At 56.2% G+C, this 22057-nt stretch overlaps 1 protein-coding gene and 1 pseudogene across 2 annotated transcripts in view; one reads left to right on the forward strand and one right to left on the reverse strand.

Annotated features, from left to right (window-relative positions):
* Positions 1–22057, reverse strand: part of LOC107076259 (BOLA class I histocompatibility antigen, alpha chain BL3-7-like) — a 78035-nt gene that overhangs the window by 25913 nt on the left and 30065 nt on the right. The window lies entirely within an intron of this gene.
* The window catches only part of LOC138243374 (uncharacterized), a 30255-nt pseudogene continuing 8877 nt past the window's right edge, over positions 680–22057 (forward strand).

Genomic DNA, 22057 nt, shown 5'->3' on the forward strand with positions numbered 1-22057 from the left:
GCCTGACGTCTACTGTCTGTGTGTGTGTGTGAGGACAGACACCCCACTGCAGGGCCTGACGTCTACTGTCTGTGTGTGTGTGTGAGGACAGACACCCCACTGCAGGGCCTGACGTCTACTGTCTGTGTGTGAGGACAGACACCCCACTGCAGGGCCTGACGTCTACTGTCTGTGTGTGTGTGTGAGGACAGACACCCCACTGCAGGGCCTGACGTCTACTGTCTGTGTGTGTGTGTGAGGACAGACACCCCACTGCAGGGCCTGACGTCTACTGTCTGTGTGTGAGGACAGACACCCCACTGCAGGGCCTGACGCCTGACCTGTGCCCTGGTTCTGTCACACGGCGCGGCCCCCACACGCGTGGACGCCCTGCCCGGCGCGGCCTGCGCGGGGGCCCGGGAGTCTTACCCGGCTGTGCGTCCGGCCTGCTCCCGGCCCGGTCACGACCGTGTCGCGTGTTTCTTGTCCACGGACGAGGCTCTGCCCGGCAAGTGGAGAGTCCGCGAGTGGGAGTGGGGAGTGGGGTCAGTTCACCGTCTCTCTGGTCCTGGTGCTGGAACTGGAGCTGCAGAGCGCGCCGCGGGCTTCCGGGTCCGTGTGCAGAGAGAGAGTGTGTGTGTGCGTGGGGGGTGTGTCTGTGATTCTGTCTCGGTTACCACTTCCTCTCAAACCTACTTTCGGTTTCGCGGGAGGCTGTAAAGGCAACAGCGCAGCCGGTCGACCCCGCAGTCCACTGGACACGGCGTCTCCAGGAGTCTCTGTCTCTCTCTCTCTCCCCCGAACCGACACCGGAACCGGCACCCCGACCCGCACGGCCCACAGGCTCAAGCACAGCGCGCTGCGTGACGCCCAAGCCGCCGCCGAGTCCAGGAGCCAGCGAGAAGGCAGGTGAGACGACGACAACATCAACATCGACTAAAACCGCGCGTCGTGAAATAATCCGGGAGTTCTGTGGGGTTTTTCCACGCCGCGGCCCGTTCGCCGCCGCCCCTGGCCCGGCTGTCGGTTCTGGGCGGGTGAGCGCGGACGGGAAAGTGAAAGTCAGACCAGCAGGGGAGGGGGTTTCCTCACAGCGTGCGTGAGGAGACTCGCATCGTTACTGCTGAACACGAATGTACTCTCTCTCTCAGTGTTCAGTGTCCTGGAGTGTATTGTCCCCTCTCTCTCTCAGTGTTCAGTGTCCTGGAGTGGAATAACCCCTCTCTCTCAGTGTTCAGTGTCCTGGAGTGGAATAACCCCTCTCTCTCAGTGTTCAGGGTCCTGGAGTGGATTAACCCCCCTCTCTGTGTTCAGTGTCCTGGAGTGGATTAACCCCCCTCTCTCTCTCAGTGTTCAGTGTCCTGGAGTGGATTAACCCCCCTCTCTGTGTTCAGTGTCCTGGAGTGGATTAACCCCTCTCTCTCTCTGTGTGTTCAGTGTCCTGGAGTGGATTATCCTCTCTCTCTCTCAGTGTTCAGGGTCCTGGAGTGGATTAACCCCTCTCTCTCAGTGTTCAGTGTCCTGGAGTGGATTAACCCCTCTCTCTCTCTCTCTCTCTCTCTGTGTGTGTTCAGGGCCATGCCGGCGCTGGTGTCTCTCTGTGTGCTGCTCGGCGCTGACCTGTGTGCGGTCCGGACTCTGCGCTGGCTCCAGCTGGGCCCCGGGCTGGGCCTGAGCCCGCTGTGGGCGGTGTGGGGGGCCGGCGCGCTGCGCGCGGCCCTGCTGGGGGCGCTGCTGGCCCTGCCCGCGCTGTCGGGGCCGCGGGGCGCGGGCGCTGGGGTGGCGGTCCTGGCCCTGCTGCCCCCCGCACACGCCACCCTGCGCCGCGCGGCGGGCGACCCCGCGCTGGACCTGCTCTGGGGCTGGCACTCCTGGGGCGGCCTGGCGCAGGGCTACGCCGCGCTGGCCGTGAGCTCGCTGCTCTGGCAGCGCTACGGGCCCTCCTCGGCCCCGGGGCCCTCCAGGGGCCCCCCCAGACCCGGCCCCTCTCTGCACAGGCTGCTGGGGTACATGCGCCCCAACGCCAAGCAGTTCGTGTGCGTGATGGTCTTCCTCATCGTCTCCTCTCTGGGTGAGTACTGGTCCGCCCCGGGTTTTACAGACTCCCAGTGCGCAGCAGTCTGATCCGCTCCAGGTGTGACAGTGCTGTCAGTCAGACTCCCAGTGCGCAGCAGTCTGATCCGCTCCAGGTGTGACAGTGCTGTCAGTCAGACTCCCAGTGTGCAGCAGTCTGATCCGCTCCAGGTGTGACAGTGCTGTCAGACTCCCAGTGCGCAGCAGTCTGATCCGCTCCAGGTGTGACAGTGCTGTCAGTCAGACTCCCAGTGCGCAGCAGTCTGATCCGCTCCAGGTGTGACAGTGCTGTCAGACTCCCAGTGTGCAGCAGTCTGATCCGCTCCAGGTGTGACAGTGCTGTCAGACTCCCAGTGCGCAGCAGTCTGATCCGCTCCAGGTGTGACAGTGCTGTCAGTCAGACTCCCAGTGCGCAGCAGTCTGATCCGCTCCAGGTGTGACAGTGCTGTCAGTCAGACTCCCAGTGCGCAGCAGTCTGATCCGCTCCAGGTGTGACAGTGCTGTCAGTCAGACTCCCAGTGTGCAGCAGTCTGATCCGCTCCAGGTGTGACAGTGCTGTCAGACTCCCAGTGTGCAGCAGTCTGATCCGCTCCAGGTGTGACAGTGCTGTCAGTCAGACTCCCAGTGTGCAGCAGTCTGATCCACTCCAGGTGTGACAGTGCTGTCAGACTCCCAGTGCGCAGCAGTCTGATCCGCTCCAGGTGTGACAGTGCTGTCAGTCAGACTCCCAGTGTGCAGCAGTCTGATCCGCTCCAGGTGTGACAGTGCTGTCAGACTCCCAGTGCGCAGCAGTCTGATCCGCTCCAGGTGTGACAGTGCTGTCAGTCAGACTCCCAGTGCGCAGCAGTCTGATCCGCTCCAGGTGTGACAGTGCTGTCAGACTCCCAGTGTGCAGCAGTCTGATCTGCTCCAGGTGTGACAGTGCTGTCAGACTCCCAGTGCGCAGCAGTCTGATCTGCTCCAGGTGTGACAGTGCTGTCAGTCAGACTCCCAGTGCGCAGCAGTCTGATCCGCTCCAGGTGTGACAATGCAGCAGTCTGATCCGCTCCAGGTGTGTCAGTGCAGCAGTCTGATCCGCTCCAGGTGTGACAGTGCAGCAGTCTGATCCGCTCCAGGTGTGACAGTGCTGTCAGTCAGACTCCCAGTGCGCAGCAGTCTGATCCGCTCCAGGTGTGACAGTGCTGTCAGTCAGACTCCCAGTGCGCAGCAGTCTGATCCGCTCCAGGTGTGACAGTGCAGTCAGTCAGACTCCCAGTGCGCAGCAGTCTGATCCGCTCCAGGTGTGACAGTGCTGTCAGACTCCCAGTGCGCAGCAGTCTGATCCGCTCCAGGTGTGACAGTGCTGTCAGTCAGACTCCCAGTGCGCAGCAGTCTGATCCAGTCCAGGTGTGACAGTGCTGTCAGACTCCCAGTGCGCAGCAGTCTGATCTGCTCCAGGTGTGACAGTGCAGCAGTCTGATCCGCTCCAGGTGTGACAGTGCTGTCAGACTCCCAGTGTGCAGCAGTCTGATCCGCTCCAGGTGTGACAGTGGATTGAGGAGTGTCTGGGGTGTGTGTGCTCAGGTGAGATGGCCATGCCCTACTACACTGGACGCATGACGGACTGGATCATGAACGAGGACGCCCCTGAGGCCTTCACCCACGCCATCACTGCCATGACCCTGCTGACCGCCATGAGGTGAGTGTGATCCTGACACACACAGGCACAGGCACACACCTGACACACAGGCACACACACACGTACACACTCGCATACTCCTGACACACAGAGGGCCCAGTGTGTACGCTGTGTGTTCCAGTGGGCTGTCGCAGGACTACAGATCCCTGTCTCCCTGTCTCCCTGTCTCCCTGTCTCCCTGTGTCTCTGTGCCTCTCAGTGCGGTGTGCGAGTTCGTCTGCGACCTGATCTACAACGTGACCATGAGCCGGATCCACACCAGAATCCAGAGCCTGGTTTTCCGCTCCGTCCTGAAGCAGGAGATTGCGTTCTTCGACAAGGAGCAAACTGGTACTCGCACTGTACTCACACCGTACTCGCACTGTGATTATACTGTACTCACATCTTACTCACACTGATCATACTGTACACACAGTGGTACTTGCACTGTACTCACGCTGTCTGATACTGTCTCACACTGATCATACTGTACACACAGTGTACTCACACTGTACTCACGCTGTCTGATACTGTCTCACACTGATCATACTGTACACACAGTGGTACTCGCACTGTACTCACCCCCTACTCACTCTGTCTGATACTGTCTCACACTGATCATACTGTACACACAGTGGTACTCGCACTGTACTCACCCCCTACTCACTCTGTCTGATACTGTCTCACACTGATCATACTGTACACACACAGTGTACTCACACTGTACTCACCCCCTACTCACTCTGTCTGATACTGTACTCACACTGATCATACTGTACACACAGTGTACTCACGCTGTACTCACGCTGTCTGATACTGTCTCACACTGATCATACTGTACACACAGTGTACTCACGCTGTACTCACGCTGTCTGATACTGTCTCACACTGATCATACTGTACACACAGTGGTACTCGCACTGTACTCACCCCCTACTCACCCTGTCTGATACTGTACTCACACTGATCATACTGTACACACACAGTGTACTCACCCCCTGATCATTCTCTCATACTGTACTCAAACCCTGCTCACTCTGTCTGATACTGTCACACTGATCATACTGTACACACAGTGGTACTCACACTGTACTCACCCCCTACTCACTCTGTCTGATACTGTACTCACACTGATCATACTGTACACACAGTGGTACTCACACTGTACTCACCCCCTACTCACTCTGTCTGATACTGTCTCACACTGATCATACTGTACACACAGTGTACTCACACTGTACTCACGCTGTCTGATACTGTCTCACACTGATCATACTGTACACACAGTGTACTCACACTGTGCTCACCCCCTACTCACTCTGTCTGATACTGTACTCACACTGATCATACTGTACACACAGTGTACTCACACTGTACTCACCCCCTACTCACTCTGATACTGTCTCACACTGATCATACTGTACACACAGTGTACTCACACTGTACTCACCCTGTCTGATACTGTCTCACACTGATCATACTGTACACACAGTGGTACTCACACTGTACTCACCCCCTACTCACCCTGTCTGATACTGTACTCACACTGATCATACTGTACACACAGTGTACTCACACTGTACTCACCCTCTACTCACTCTGATACTGTCTCACACTGATCATACTGTACACACAGTGTACTCACACTGTACTCACCCCCTACTCACCCTGTCTGATACTGTACTCACACTGATCATACCGTACACACACAGTGTACTCACCCCCTGATCATTCTCTCATACTGTACTCAAACCCTGCTCACTCTGTCTGATGCTGTACACACATTGGACTCACACGAGTATGCACGCCCTCTGCCCCTGCCCCAGGTGACATCGTGTCCCGGATCACCACCGACACCAACACCATGACGGAGTCCCTGAGCGAGAAGCTCAGCCTGCTCATGTGGTACTTCATGCGCGTTGTCTTCCTCTTCTCCTTCATGCTGGGGCTGTCCTGGCGGCTGTCCGCCTTCACCGCGCTGGGGCTGCCCGTCATCTGGGTCGTCCCCGAGATCTCCGGCAAGTTCTACCAGGTACAGCCAGAGCGGTCTGATCCGCTCCAGGTGTGACAGTGCAGCGGTCTGATCCGCTCCAGGTGTGACAGTGCAGCGGTCTGATCCGCTCCAGGTGTGACAGTGCTGTCAGTCAGACTCCCAGTGTGCAGCAGTCTGATCCGCTCCAGGTGTGACAGTGCTGTCAGTCAGACTCCCAGTGTGCAGCAGTCTGATCCGCTCCAGGTGTGACAGTGCTGTCAGTCAGACTCCCAGTGCGCAGCAGTCTGATCTGCTCCAGGTGTGACAGTGCAGCAGTCTGATCTGCTCCAGGTGTGACAGTGCAGCAGTCTGATCCGCTCCAGGTGTGACAGTGCTGTCAGACTCCCAGTGTGCAGCAGTCTGATCCGCTCCAGGTGTGACAGTGCTGTCAGTCAGACTCCCAGTGCGCAGCAGTCTGATCCGCTCCAGGTGTGACAGTGCTGTCAGTCAGACTCCCAGTGCGCAGCAGTCTGATCCGCTCCAGGTGTGACAGTGCTGTCAGTCAGACTCCCAGTGCGCAGCAGTCTGATCCGCTCCAGGTGTGACAGTGCTGTCAGTCAGACTCCCAGTGCGCAGCAGTCTGATCCACTCCAGGTGTGACAGTGCAGTCAGTCAGACTCCCAGTGCGCAGCAGTCTGATCCGCTCCAGGTGTGACAGTGCTGTCAGTCAGACTCCCAGTGTGCAGCAGTCTGATCCGCTCCAGGTGTGACAGTGCTGTCAGACTCCCAGTGCGCAGCAGTCTGATCCGCTCCAGGTGTGACAGTGCTGTCAGACTCCCAGTGTGCAGCGGTCTGATCCGCTCCAGGTGTGACAGTGCAGCGGTCTGATCCGCTCCAGGTGTGACAGTGCTGTCAGTCAGACTCCCAATGTCCCTCTCTGTCCTCAGTCTGTCCTGCTGTCCTCACCAGCCCCTGTCCCCCGTCTCTCTCCGCAGTCCCTGTCGGTGAGGGTGCAGGAGTCCCTGGCCAAGGCCAACCACATCGCCCTGCAGGCCTTCTCCTCCATGAAGACCGTGCGCAGCTTCGCCAACGAGCAGGGCGAGGCCCGGCGCTACGCCCAGCGTCTGGACGACACCTATCGCCTCAACCGCATCGAGGCTGCAGCGTACGCGCTGTCCACCTGGACCAACAGCGTGAGTGACCGGCTGTCTGTGTGTGTGTGTGTGTGTGTGTGTGACAGTGTCTCTCTCTCCCAGCTGTCCAGTCTGTGTCCTGTCCTGCAGTCTGTACAGGAGTGTGTGTGTGTGACAGTGTCTCTCTCTCTCTCTCTCCCAGCTGTCCAGTCTGTGTCCTGTCCTGCAGTCTGTACAGGAGTGTGTGTGTGTGACAGTGTCTCTCTCTCCCAGCTGTCCAGTCTGTGTCCTGTCCTGCAGTCTGTACAGGAGTGTGTGTGTGACAGTGTGTGTCTCTCTCTCTCTCCCAGCTGTCCAGTCTGTGTCCTGTCCTGCAGTCTGTACAGGAGTGTGTGTGTGACAGTGTGTGTCTCTCTCTCTCTCCCTGCTGTCCAGTCTGTGTCCTGTCCTGCAGTCTGTACAGGAGTGTGTGTGTGACAGTGTGTCTCTCTCTCTCTCTCTCCCAGCTGTCCAGTCTGTGTCCTGTCCTGCAGTCTGTACAGGAGTGTGTGTGTGACAGTGTGTCTCTCTCTCTCTCTCTCCCAGCTCTCCAGTCTGTGTCCTGTCCTGCAGTCTGTACAGGAGTGTGTGTGTGACAGTGTGTGTGTCTCTCTCTCTCCCAGCTGTCCAGTCTGTGTCCTGTCCTGCAGTCTGTACAGGAGTGTGTGTGTGACAGTGTGTCTCTCTCTCTCTCTCCCAGCTGTCCAGTCTGTGTCCTGTCCTGCAGTCTGTACAGGAGTGTGTGTGTGACAGTGTGTCTCTCTCTCTCTCCCAGCTGTCCAGTCTGTGTCCTGTCCTGCAGTCTGTACAGGAGTGTGTGTGTGACAGTGTGTGTCTCTCTCTCTCTCCCAGCTGTCCAGTCTGTGTCCTGTCCTGCAGTCTGTACAGGAGTGTGTGTGTGACAGTGTGTCTCTCTCTCTCTCTCCCAGCTGTCCAGTCTGTGTCCTGTCCTGCAGTCTGTACAGGAGTGTGTGTGTGACAGTGTGTCTCTCTCTCTCTCCCAGCTGTCCAGTCTGTGTCCTGTCCTGCAGTCTGTACAGGAGTGTGTGTGTGACAGTGTGTGTCTCTCTCTCTCTCCCAGCTGTCCAGTCTGTGTCCTGTCCTGCAGTCTGTACAGGAGTGTGTGTGTGACAGTGTGTCTCTCTCTCTCTCTCCCTGCTGTCCAGTCTGTGTCCTGTCCTGCAGTCTGTACAGGAGTGTGTGTGTGACAGTGTGTCTCTCTCTCTCTCTCTCCCAGCTGTCCAGTCTGTGTCCTGTCCTGCAGTCTGTACAGGAGTGTGTGTGTGACAGTGTCTCTCTCTCTCTCCCAGCTGTCCAGTCTGTGTCCTGTCCTGCAGTCTGTACAGCAGTGTGTGTGTGACAGTGTGTCTCTCTCTCTCCCAGCTGTCCAGTCTGTGTCCTGTCCTGCAGTCTGTACAGGAGTGTGTGTGTGACAGTGTGTCTCTCTCTCTCTCTCTCCCAGCTGTCCAGTCTGTGTCCTGTCCTGCAGTCTGTACAGGAGTGTGTGTGTGACAGTGTCTCTCTCTCTCTCCCAGCTGTCCAGTCTGTGTCCTGTCCTGCAGTCTGTACAGCAGTGTGTGTGTGACAGTGTGTCTCTCTCTCTCCCAGCTGTCCAGTCTGTGTCCTGTCCTGCAGTCTGTACAGGAGTGTGTGTGTGACAGTGTCTCTCTCTCTCTCCCAGCTGTCCAGTCTGTGTCCTGTCCTGCAGTCTGTACAGCAGTGTGTGTGTGACAGTGTGTCTCTCTCTCTCCCAGCTGTCCAGTCTGTGTCCTGTCCTGCAGTCTGTACAGGAGTGTGTGTGTGACAGTGTCTCTCTCTCTCTCCCAGCTGTCCAGTCTGTGTCCTGTCCTGCAGTCTGTACAGGAGTGTGTGTGTGACAGTGCGTCTCTCTCTCTCTCCCAGCTGTCCAGTCTGGCCCTGAAGGTCAGTATTCTGTACTACGGCGGTCGGCTGGTGACGCGGGGTGATGTGAGCAGTGGGGATCTGGTGTCCTTCGTGCTGTACGAGCTGCAGTTCTCCTCCGCTGTCGAGGTAGGGTTCCCGTGACGACGGTGGTGGGGTCACCCTTCCGGGGGGGCGCTGTCACCCACTCTGCCTGCCCGTCTTCGCCCCAGGTGATGCTGAATTACTTCCCCCACGTTAAGAAGGCCATCGGGGCATCGGAGAAGATCTTCGAGTACGTGGACAGGACCCCTCTCACGCCCCCCAGTGGCACCCTGGCGCCCCGCGCCCTGAACGGCCACGTGGTGTTCAGGAACGTCAGCTTCGCCTACCAGAGCAGGCCCGACACCCTGGTGCTGAAGGTAGTAATAACAGTGTAATAACACTGCGGACACGGGCAATAACACTGTAATAACATACGGGCTCAAAAACACACATGCTGACACGCTGCGTGACGCAGTTACTGAGCACAAACTTACCAGGCAGTGGTACAGAAGATGGGTAATAGAACAGCAGACTCATGTAATAAAAGTGTAATAACGTTGCTATAATACTGTCACACACACACACTACACGACAGCGTTATACCCTTACGCCTTAAAGCTGAAGGTAGTAATAACACTGTAATAATACTACAACTGCGTGGAATAAGATTGTAATAACATACTGGCTCCCTACATACTGACACACTGTGTGACAGTTACTGAGCACAAACTTAGCAGACGGTGATACTGAACATAGTATGAACACTGCAGACACAGGTAATAACAGTGTAATAACATTTCTGCAATACTCTTGTCATACACATCCTGCACGACGGCGTTGTTGCTGGACACCTTGGGGCTGAAGGTAGTGATAACAGTGTAATAACACCGCACACACATGCAGTAACACTGTAATAACACACTGGCTCACACACATGCGGACACACTGCGTGACACAATTACTGTAGTACAAACATACACGAGAATGATACTGAAGGTGGTAATGACACTATAAATAACAATATAATAACAATATATTATTATTCATATAATAATAACAGTGTAATAAAATTGCCACAATAGTGTGTGAGACACACTGCATGACAGCGTTGTTTCCACACGTTGGTAATAACACTGCGGACGCTTGTAATAATAATGTAATAACCTTGTTACAAGACTGTATGCGCGGTACACGCTGCACAGCAGTGTTTTAGCAACACAAACATACTAGACAGCGGTATTGAAGGCAGGAATTATAGTGATATACTGCAGTAGTGGAGGAGCAGTGTAATAGCACAGGGAGTGATTTCTAATTAATGACACTGCTGTTACATTTTCATCCACCATGAGGCTGATGGCTTAGTCACAGCACTGTAATAAAGATATAACTCTTCAATCTGTGTTACTGCAGAATGTTTCTCTGGAGCTGAGGCCTGGCCAGATCACCGCTCTGGTCGGACCCTCCGGAGGAGGAAAGACCACCTGTGTGAGTCTGCTGGAGAGATTCTACGAGCCCCAGGAGGGAGAGATCCTGCTGGACGGACACCTGCTACAGGAGTACGAGCACAGCTACCTGCACAGCAAGGTACCGATACTGCACTGTACTGCAGTAATAACACTGTACTGCACTGTACTACAGCACAGCGAGGTACTGATACTGTACTACAGTAATAACACTGTACTGCACTGTACTACAGCACAGCAAGGTACCGATACTGCACTGTACTGCAGTAATAACAGTGTACTGCACTGTACTACAGCACAGCGAGGTACCGATACTGTACTACAGTAATAACACTGTACTGCACTGTACTACAGCACAGCAAGGTACTGATACTGCACTACAGTAATAACACTGTACTGCACTGTACTACAGCACAGCGAGGTACCGATACTGTACTACAGTAATAACACTGTACTGCACTGTACTACAGCACAGTGAGGCACCGATACTGTACTACAGTAATAACACTGTACTGCACTGTACTACAGCACAGCGAGGCACCGATACTGTACTGTACTGCAGTAATAACAGTGTACTGCACTGTACTACAGCACAGCGAGGTACCGATACTGTACTACAGTAATAACACTGTACTGCACTGTACTACAGCACAGTGAGGTACCGATACTGTACTACATTAATAACACTGTACTGCACTGTACTACAGCACAGCAAGGTACCGATACTGCACTGTACTGCAGTAATAACAGTGTACTGCACTGTACTACAGCACAGCGAGGTACCGATACTGTACTACAGTAATAACACTGTACTGCACTGTACTACAGCACAGCAAGGTACTGATACTGCACTACAGTAATAACACTGTACTGCACTGTACTACAGCACAGCGAGGCACCGATACTGTACTGTACTGCAGTAATAACACTGTACTGCACTGTACTACAGCACAGCGAGGTACCGATACTGTACTACAGTAATAACACTGTACTGCACTGTACTACAGCACAGCAAGGTACTGATACTTTACTGTACTGCAGTAATAACACTGTACTGCACTGTACTACAGCACAGCGAGGTACCGATACTGTACTACAGTAATAACACTGTACTGCACTGTACTACAGCACAGCGAGGTACCGATACTGTACTACAGTAATAACACTGTACTGCACTATACTACAGCACAGCGAGGTACCGATACTGTACTACAGTAATAACACTGTACTGCACTGTACTACAGCACAGCAAGGTACTGATACTGCACTACAGTAATAACACTGTACTGCACTGTACTACAGCACAGCGAGGCACCGATACTGTACTGCAGTAATAACACTGTACTGCACTGTACTACAGCACAGCGAGGCACCGATACTGTACTGCAGTAATAACACTGTACTGCAGTAATAACACTGTACTGCACTGTACTACAGCACAGTGAGGCACCGATACTGTACTACAGTAATAACACTGTACTGCACTGTACTACAGCACAGCGAGGCACCGATACTGTACTGTACTACAGTAATAACACTGTACTGCACTGTACTACAGCACAGCAAGGTACTGATACTGTACTACAGTAATAACACTGTACTGCACTGTACTACAGCACAGCAAGGTACTGATACTGCACTACAGTAATAACACTGTACTGCACTGTACTACAGCACAGCGAGGCACCGATACTGCACTGTACTGCAGTAATAACACTGTACTGCACTGTTCTACAGCACAGCGAGGTACCGATACTGTACTACAGTAATAACACTGTACTGCACTGTACTACAGCACAGCAAGGTACTACAGTAATAACACTGTACTACAGTAATAACACTGTACTGCACTGTACTACAGCACAGTGAGGTACCGATACTGTACTACAGTAATAACACTGTACTGCACTGTACTACAGCACAGCGAGGTACTGATACTGTACTACAGTAATAACACTGTACTGCACTGTACTACAGCACAGCGAGGCACCGACACTGTACTGCAGTAATAACACTGTACTGCAGTAATAACACTGTACTGCACTGTACTACAGCACAGCGAGGTACCGATACTGCACTGTACTACAGTAATAACACTGTACTGCACTGTACTACAGCACAGCAAGGTACTGATACTGTACTACAGTAATAACACTGTACTGCACTGTACTACAGCACAGCAAGGTACTGATACTGCACTACAGTAATAACACTGTACTGCACTGTACTACAGCACAGCGAGGTACCGATACTGCACTGTACTGCAGTAATAACACTGTACTGCACTGTACTACAGCACAGCAAGGTACTGATACTGTACTACAGTAATAACACTGTACTGCCCTGTACTACAGCACAGCGAGGCACCGATACTGTACTACAGTAATAACACTGTACTGCACTGTACTGCCGTAATAACACTGTACTGCACTGTACTACAGCACAGCGAGGTACCGATACTGCACTGTACTACAGTAATAACACTATACTGCACTGTACTACAGCACAGCGAGGTACCGATACTGCACTGTACTGCAGTAATAACACTGTACTGCACTGTACTACAGCACAGCGAGGCACCGATACTGTACTACAGTAATAATACTGTACTGCACTGTACTACAGCACAGTGAGGTACTGATACTGTACTACAGTAATAACACTGTACTGCACTGTACTACAGCACAGCCAGGTACCGATACTGCACTGTACTGCAGTAATAACACTGTACTGCACTGTACTACAGCACAGCGAGGTACCGATACTGTACTACAATAATAACACTGTACTGCACTGTACTACAGCACAGCGAGGCACTGATACTGTACTGCAGTAATAACACTGTACTGCACTGTACTACAGCACAGCGAGGTACCGATACTGTACTGCAGTAATAACACTGTAGTGCACTGTACTACAGCACAGCGAGGTACCGATACTGCACTGTACTACAATAATAACACTGTACTGCACTGTACTACAGCACAGCGAGGTACCGATACTGCACTGTACTGCAGTAATAACACTGTACTGCACTGTACTACAGCACAGCAAGGTACCGATACTGTACTGCAGTAATAACACTGTACTGCACTGTACTACAGCACAGCGAGGTACCGATACTGCACTGTACTACAGTAATAACACTGTACTGCACTGTACTACAGCACAGTGAGGCACCGATACTGTACTACAGTGATAACACTGTACTGCACTGTACTACAGCACAGCGAGGCACCGATACTGTACTACAGTGATAACACTGTACTACACTGTACTACAGTAATAATACTATACTGCACTGTACTACAGCACAGCGAGGTACTGATACTGGACTGTACTACAGTGGTCAGTGTGTCCAGACTCTGTGTGTGTCCAGATTGCGGTGGTCAGTGTGTCCGCTCTTCCCCTGTCCAGATCACAGTGGTCAGTGTGTCCCCTCTCTCTCTGTCCAGATCGCAGTGGTCAGCCAGGAGCCAGTGCTGTTTGCTCGCCCGGTCAGGGAGAACATCGCCTATGGACGAGAGGACGCCGAGGACGAGGACGTGACCAGCGCTGCCCGGCAGGCCAACGCCCACGACTTCATCCAGGGGCTGCAGAGCGGCTACAACACAGGTCCGGCCTGTCCACTTGTCTGTCTGTCCACTCTGAGGGCACCTGTCCACCTGTCCGTCTGTCTGTCCAGTCTGAGAGTGCCTGTCTGTCTGTCTGTCCAGTCTAAGAGTGCCTGTCCGTCTGTCTGTCCAGTCTAAGAGTGCCTGTCCGTCTGTCCGTCTGTCTGTCCAGTCTAAGAGTGCCTGTCCGTCTGTCCGTCTGTCCGGTCTGAGAGTGCCTGTCCACCTGTCCGTCCGTCTGTCCCGTCTGAGAGTGCCTGTCCACCTGTCTGTCCAGTCTGAGAGTGCCTGTCCACCTGTCCGTCCGTCTGTCCAGTCTGAGAGTGCCTGTCCACCTGTCCGTCTGTCTGTCCTCAGGCGTTTCTGTTTCTCTGGGTGCTGAGTGTACTCTGCTGAGCTGTGCTGTAGTGTACTCTACTGTACTCTACTGTACTGGGCTGTAGTGTACTCTACTGTACTGGGCTGTACTGGGCTGTACTGGGCTGTACTGGGCTGTAGTGTACTCTGCTGGGCTGGGCTGTACTGGGCTGTAGTGTACTCTGCTGAGCTGGGCTGTAGTGTGCTGTACTGGGCTGTAGTGTACTCTGCTGGGCTGGGCTCAGTCTGGTCTGTGTCTCCGTGTCTCAGATGCGGGGGAGAAGGGGGGACAGCTATCTGGGGGACAGAAACAGCGCATTGCCATCGCCCGGGCCCTGATCAGACACCCGCAGGTCCTCGTCCTTGATGACGCCACCAGCTCACTGGACACTGAGAGCGAACACATGGTAGGGCTGGTACACAACCTGTCTCTCTCTCTTTGCAGTGTCTCTGTCTGTATTAACCCCTCTCTCTCTCTGTGTGCAGTGTTTCAGTGTGTATTAACCCCTTTCTCTCTGTGCAGTGTCTCAGTGTGTATTAACCCCTCTCTCTCTCTCTGTGCAGTGTCTCTGTCTGTATTAACCCCTCTCTCTCTCTCTGTGCAGTGTCTCTGTCTGTATTAACCCCTCTCTCTCTCTCTGTGCAGTGTCTCTGTCTGTATTAACCCCTCTCTCTCTGTGTGTGCAGTGTTTCAGTGTGTATTAACCCCTTTCTCTCTGTGCAGTGTCTCTGTATTAACCCCTCTCTCTCTCTGTGCAGTGTCTCTGTCTGTATTAACCCCTCTCTCTCTCTCTGTGCAGTGTCTCTGTCTGTATTAACCCCTCTCTCTCTCTGTGTGCAGTGTCTCTGTCTGTATTAACCCCTTTCTCTCTGTGCAGTGTCTCAGTGTGTATTAACCCCTCTCTCTCTCAGTGTGTATTAACCCCTCTCTCTCTCTGTACAGTGTGTATTAACCCCTCTCTCTCTCTGCAGGTGCACCAGGCCCTGCTGGACGGGTCGCGGCCCTGCTCGGTCCTGCTGATCGCTCACCGGATGGCGGTGGTGGAGCAGGCGGACCACATCGTGGTTCTGTCGGGGGGCGCGGTGGTGGAGCAGGGGAGCCACGCCCAGCTGCTGGAGAGCAGGGGGGTGTACTGGGGGCTGGTGCAGAAGCAGAACCAGGGGTTCCAGCGCCCTCTGTGACCCCAGAACCCCAGAACCCCAGAACCTGCTCTCCTGCTGCGCCCCCTCTCTCTCCCCAGACTCGGACCCAGTCAGACCCACTCACTCTGAGCCACTGGACCGCCTCAGGACCGGGCCCGGTTCTGTGAGCAGTACCAGCTGCAGACACTGTGCTGTGGGTCAGGACCGGGCCCGGTTCTGTGAGCAGTACCAGCCGCAGACACAGTGCTGTGGGTCAGGACCGGGCCCGGTTCTGTGAGCAGTACCAGCCGCAGACACAGTGCTGTGGGTCAGGACCGGGCCCGGTTCTGTGAGCAGTACCAGCTGCAGACTCTCCCTGTATTATCCTGACTCTCTGTGGTCATTACAAATCCCAGGGCGTTTCTCGAAAAGAGTAGGGGTGTAACCCCGGCGTCCTGGCCACATTTCCCATGGGCCCTTACCAGTCCTGGCCTCCTGATCACCCCCCTCTCTGAACTGGCCTCATCCCTCTGCTCTCCTCCCCCTGAGAGCTGCTGTGTGGGGAGTGTTCTGGCGCATCATCCAGGTGGGGTACACACTGGTGGTGGTGGAGGGGATCCCCATTACCTGTAAAGTGCTCTGAGTGGAGTGTCCAGAAAAGCGCTATATAAGTGTAAGCAATTATTATCATTATTAATATTATTATTATTATCATCATTATCATTATTATTATCACGGGAGGGTGCCAGCGTGCTGTGCGGGAGAGCTCCACTCACGACTCGTAATTTATTGCTCAGTTATGTCAGATGGTCTCCTGCTCCTGCAGTCTCTCCACGTGATCCCGGTCCAGGCCGATCCGAGCGGAGCCTCCCCAGCTCCCGGATCGGCTTCCCGCTGTGGCAGAATCGTTCTGGCGTCTTCTTCTGGTTTCAGAATAAAATATTTTTGTGTGTTTTCACTTGGCTTCCTTGACTGTTCTTATTTTTAAAAAAAATGTTTGATCAAGCGGTGATCTCATCCAGCAGACGGTAGAATCAGAAGTTGAAGCCGATACCCTGGCTCCTCTCCAGACACAGCTGGGTGAGCTCCTCCAGTCAGGACAGGAGGCTCTGCTGTACACAGAGGGGGGTGGGGGTGGGGAACAGGCTGCCCAGCCCTGTGGTTGAAGCCGATACCCTGGCTTCTCTCCAGACACAGCTGGGTGAGCTCCTCCAGTCAGGACAGGAGGCTCTTCTGTACACAGAGGGAGGTGGGGGTGGGGAACAGGCTGCCCAGCCCTGTGGTTGAAGCCGATACCCTGGCTTCTCTCCAGACACAGCTGGGTGAGCTCCTCCAGTCAGGACAGGAGGCTCTTCTGTACACAGAGGGGGGTGGGGGTGGGGAACAGGCTGCCCAGCCCTGTGGTTGAAGCCGATACCCTGGCTTCTCTACAAAAAATACCGAATTAAAAAAAAAACCTATTTCGGGGATTCCTATTGGCTACGCAAGAGCTCGTTTTTCAGCCAATCAGATTCGGCGCGTCACTGGTTGCCGGGCAGCGAGCCGCCGGGCAGGTTGGCCTCGCCGGAAGCGGAAGCGCGCGCGATCTTGACCTCTGACCCCCGATAGGCTGCCATGGCGACGGTGTCCTAGCTTCCGGCTCGGATCCAAACACGGTCGCTAAAGACGCGATTTTCAACCTTTTCAAACCCTTTGCGGTCTGCGACGGTTAAACGTACTAAAAGCCGGCGAATTCAGGTACAGAAACGCAGGACAAGAGCAGCCAAGCCCAGGGAGTGCAGGGTAAAAGCAGAGTACGGGGCAGTAAATCGTGTTTAATTCGCAGAGCCGTGAGAGAAGAGACCGTGGTGCAGGACAAGGCCAGGGCCTCGGCCGAGCTCACAGCGGCGCCCGGGAAATCCCCACGGTGAACCCCGCGGGAAGAGAGGGAGGGAGGGCTTCTTGTAAATAACAGGAGCAGGGCGGGCCGGTTTACGGGAAGCGCGTCCACAGCGGACCTGCGGCGCGGGGGCTCCACCGTGTGGCCGCATGAGGGACTGCAACTGTGGCCGCTCGCTGCAGCGAGACCCCCTGATCCCGGCTGCCAGCCCCCCGGGCCCCTGACCCCAGCCCCCCGACCCCGGCTCCCAGCCCCCCAGCTCAGCGATGTGCCTGGGCCCTGGTGTCCTGGTCGGGCCCGGTTGCCTGGGCCCGGGAGATGCCCTGAAACAGGCTCCTGTCCTCCCCTCCCCCCGCCCAGCTCCGCCCGGGGAAGTCCCGCCGTCGGCTCGGAGCGAAAGCGAAAGCGCAAGCGCCCGAGTCAGACCCGGGTGAGAGTCTGCTGGTGCCGGAGCGGACTGCGGACATGAGCTCAGGTGAGGCGGTTCTGACCCGGCGGCCGGGGTGGTGTGTGTGTTCCCGTGTGTCGTGTGTCGTGTTCGTGTCGGTGTCGTGAGCGCGGGTGGGCTGGGCTGGGAAGGCGGCTCCGGCTCGGTGTAGGTGTCGGTGTCGTTGCAAGCGGAAAGCGGGTCAGCCCGGGGCGCCGGTACCGATGGGTACTGACAGACAGACACACTGGGCTCAGGACCTGTCTCTGTCTCTGTCCCGCAGGCGGGGGTTCTGTCCACACACACACAGACAGTAGACGTCAGGCCCTGCAGTGGGGTGTCTGTCCTCTCACAGACAGTAGACGTCAGGCCCTGCAGTGGGGTGTCTGTCCTCACACACACACACACAGACAGTAGACGTCAGGCCCTGCAGTGGGGTGTCTGTCCTCACACACACACAGACAGTAGACGTCAGGCCCTGCAGTGGGGTGTCTGTCCTCACACACAGACAGTAGACGTCAGGCCCTGCAGTGGGGTGTCTGTCCTCACACACAGACAGTAGACGTCAGGCCCTGCAGTGGGGTGTCTGTCCTCACACACACACAGACAGTAGACGTCAGGCCCTGCAGTGGGGTGTCTGTCCACACACACACACAGACAGTAGACGTCAGGCCCTGCAGTGGGGTCTGTCCTCACACACACACAGACAGTAGACGTCAGGCCCTGCAGTGGGGTGTCTGTCCTCACACACACACACAGACAGTAGACGTCAGGCCCTGCAGTGGGGTGTCTGTCCTCACACACACACACAGACAGTAGACGTCAGGCCCTGCAGTGGGGTGTCTGTCCTCACACACACACACAGACAGTAGACGTCAGGCCCTGCAGTGGGGTGTCTGTCCTCACACACACACACACAGACAGTAGACGTCAGGCCCTGCAGTGGGGTGTCTGTCCTCACACACACACACAGACAGTAGACGTCAGGCCCTGCAGTGGGGTGTCTGTCCTCACACACACACAGACAGTGGACGTCAGGCCCTGCAGTGGGGTGTCTGTCCTCACACACACACACACAGACAGTAGACGTCAGGCCCTGCAGTGGGGTGTCTGTCCTCACACACAGACAGTAGACGTCAGGCCCTGCAGTGGGATGTCTGTCCTCTCACAGACAGTAGACGTCAGGCCCTGCAGTGGGGTGTCTGTCCTCACACACACACAGACAGTAGACGTCAGGCCCTGCAGTGGGGTGTCTGTCCTCACACACACACACAGACAGTAGACGTCAGGCCCTGCAGTGGGGTGTCTGTCCTCACACACACACACAGACAGTAGACGTCAGGCCCTGCAGTGGGGTGTCTGTCCTCACACACACACACACACAGACAGTAGACGTCAGGCCCTGCAGGCTCACTCTCTCTCTCTCTGTCCCGCAGGTGCGATGCCCGGCCCCCCTCAGGCCCTGCGCGGTGTGTGTGCGTGGGCGGCGCTGCTGGCCTGCGACCTGGCGCTGTGGGCGGGGCTGGAGCGGGGCTCCTCCATCCTGCTGCCGGCCCCGCGGGGCCCCTTCGCCCCCGAGCGCCTGGCGCAGCTCTGGCTGCTGGCGGGCCTGCGTCTGGCCGCGCTGTGGCGGCTGGCGGGCGGGGCGCGGCGCCGCGGGCTGGCGGCCCTGTGCCTGCTGGGCCCTGCCTACGAGAGCGGGCGCCTGGCGCTGGGCGGGCGGCCCCTGGGCACCGGGGGCCCCGGGTTCGCCGCGCTGCGCCTGGGGGCCACGGCCGCCGCCGCGCTCTTCTGGGAGGGCAGCTTCCCCGAGGGCGGGGCGCCGGGGGGCGGCGAGAGGGCGGCCCGGGGGCTCTTCCTGCGGGTGCTGCGCCTCTACCGGCCCGACCTGCTGCCCATGGGCGCCGCCTTCGTCTTCCTGGCCCTCGCCGTGCTCTGTGAGTCCTGCCTCTGCCCATTCCACTCCTCTCACACTGGGAACACTGGGCACACTGGGACAGGAGACAGTCCCGCAGCTCGTGTGTGTACAGAGTGTGTGAACACTGCTGCTGACGAGCTTCTGATTAACACACAGCCCATTCCACTCCTCTCACACTGGGCACACTGGGAACACTGGGACAGGAGACAGTCCCGCAGCTCGTGTGTGTACAGAGTGTGTGTACACTGCTGCTGATGAGCTTCTGATTAACACACAGCCCATTCCACTCCTCTCACACTGGGCACACTGGGACAGGAGACAGTCCAGCAGCTCGTGTGTGTACAGAGTGTGTGTACACTGCTGCTGACGAGCTTCTGATTAACACACAGCCCATTCCACTCCTCTCACACTGGGCACACTGGGAACACTGGGACAGGAGACAGTCCCGCAGCTCGTGTGTGTACAGAGTGTGTGTACACTGCTGCTGATGAGCTTCTGATTAACACACAGCCCATTCCACTCCTCTCACACTGGGCACACTGGGACAGGAGACAGTCCAGCAGCTCGTGTGTGTACAGAGTGTGTGTACACTGCTGCTGACGAGCTTCTGATTAACACACAGCCCATTCCACTCCTCTCACACTGGGCACACTGGGACAGGAGACAGTCCAGCAGCTCGTGTGTGTACAGAGTGTGTGAACACTGCTGCTGACGAGCTTCTGATTAACACACAGCCCATTCCACTCCTCTCACACTGGGAACACTGGGACAGGAGACAGTCCCGCAGCTCGGTGTGTTGACTCTGTGTGTCTGTGGGCAGGTGAGATGTTTATCCCCTTCTACACTGGGAAGGTGATCGATATCCTGGGCTCCCAGTACCAGCAGAGCAATTTCCTGACGGCCATCCTGTTCATGGGCCTCTTCTCCATTGGCAGGTGAGACCTGTCTGTCTCTCTCAGTGTCTTCTCCATGGGCAGGTGAGACCTGTCTGTCTCTCTCAGTGTCTTCTCCATTGGCAGGTGAGACCTGTCTGTCTCTCTCAGTGCTCAGTGTCCTGTGTCCAGAGCTCTCCGTGTGCGGGGTGTGTCTGTGTGTATCAGTAGTGCTCTGATCTGGGGGTGCCCTGTGTCCAGAGCTCTCTGTGTGCGGGGTGTGTCTGTGTGTATCAGCAGTGCTCTGATCTGGGGGTGCCCTGTGTCCAGAGCTCTCTGTGTGCGGGGTGTGTCTGTGTGTATCAGCAGTGCTCTGATCTGGGGGTGCCCTGTGTCCAGAGCTCTCTGTGTGTGGGGTGTGTCTGTGTGTATCAGCAGTGCTCTGATCTGGGGGTGCCCTGTGTCCACAGCTCTCTGTGTGCGGGGTGTGTCTGTGTGTATCAGCAGTGCTCTGATCTGGGGGTGCCCTGTGTCCACAGCTCTCTGTGTGCGGGGTGTGTCTGTGTGTATCAGCAGTGCTCTGATCTGGGGGTGCCCTGTGTCCAGAGCTCTCTGTGTGCGGGGTGTGTCTGTGTGTATCAGCAGTGCTCTGATCTGGGGGTGCCCTGTGTCCAGAGCTCTCTGTGTGCGGGGTGTGTCTGTGTGTATCAGCAGTGCTCTGATCTGGGGGTGCCCTGTGTCCAGAGCTCTCTGTGTGTGGGGTGTGTCTGTGTGTATCAGCAGTGCTCTGATCTGGGGGTGCCCTGTGTCCACAGCTCTCTGTGTGCGGGGTGTGTCTGTGTGTATCAGAAGTGCTCTGATCTGGGGGTGCCCTGTGTCCACAGCTCTCTGTGTGCAGGGTGTCGTGGGGGCCTGTTCATGTGCTGCATCGCTGGTTTCTCGCGGAGGATCAAGGTGCTGCTCTTCGGCGCTCTGGTGCGACAGGAGGTCGGCTTCTTCGAAACGACCAAAACAGGTGAGAGAGGAGCCCTGAGCCCCCTGCCCCTTGAGACCCCTGCCCCCTGCCCCCTGAGCCTCCTGAGCTCTCTAAGCCCTGAGCCCTGAGTCCTCTGAGCCCCCTGAGTCATAAGGGCCGAGCTGCCCAGAGCCCTGAGCCCCCTGAACTCTGACCCCCGAGCCCCGAGGGCCGAGCTGCCCTGAACCCTGAGCCCCCTGAACTCTGACCCCCGAGGGCCGAGGGCCGAGCTGCCCTGTGGCACGAGCAGGTGGTAACTGGACAGGAGCCGGTTGTGGGGAACCCTGAATCCCACCTGTAGGGCTGTGGGGTGTCGGGGCCACAGAGGCCCGTGGCTCTCGGGGGCCTGCTCTCGCGCTGACCCGCCCCCGCTGTGCCCTGCAGGGGACCTGACCTCCCGGCTGGCCACGGACACCAGGCTGATGGGCATGACGGTGGCCCTGAACGTGAACGTGCTGCTCCGGACGCTGGTCAGGACCGTGGGCATGCTGGCCCTCATGGTCAGCCTGTCCTGGAAGCTCACCCTGCTCATGCTGACCGAGACGCCCGTGACGGGCCTGCTGCAGAACGTCTACGACACCTACTACCAGGTACGGCCCAGGGCAGGCACT

Source organism: Lepisosteus oculatus, chromosome 14 (genome assembly GCF_040954835.1).
Source record: "Lepisosteus oculatus isolate fLepOcu1 chromosome 14, fLepOcu1.hap2, whole genome shotgun sequence".
NCBI lineage: Eukaryota > Metazoa > Chordata > Actinopteri > Semionotiformes > Lepisosteidae > Lepisosteus > Lepisosteus oculatus.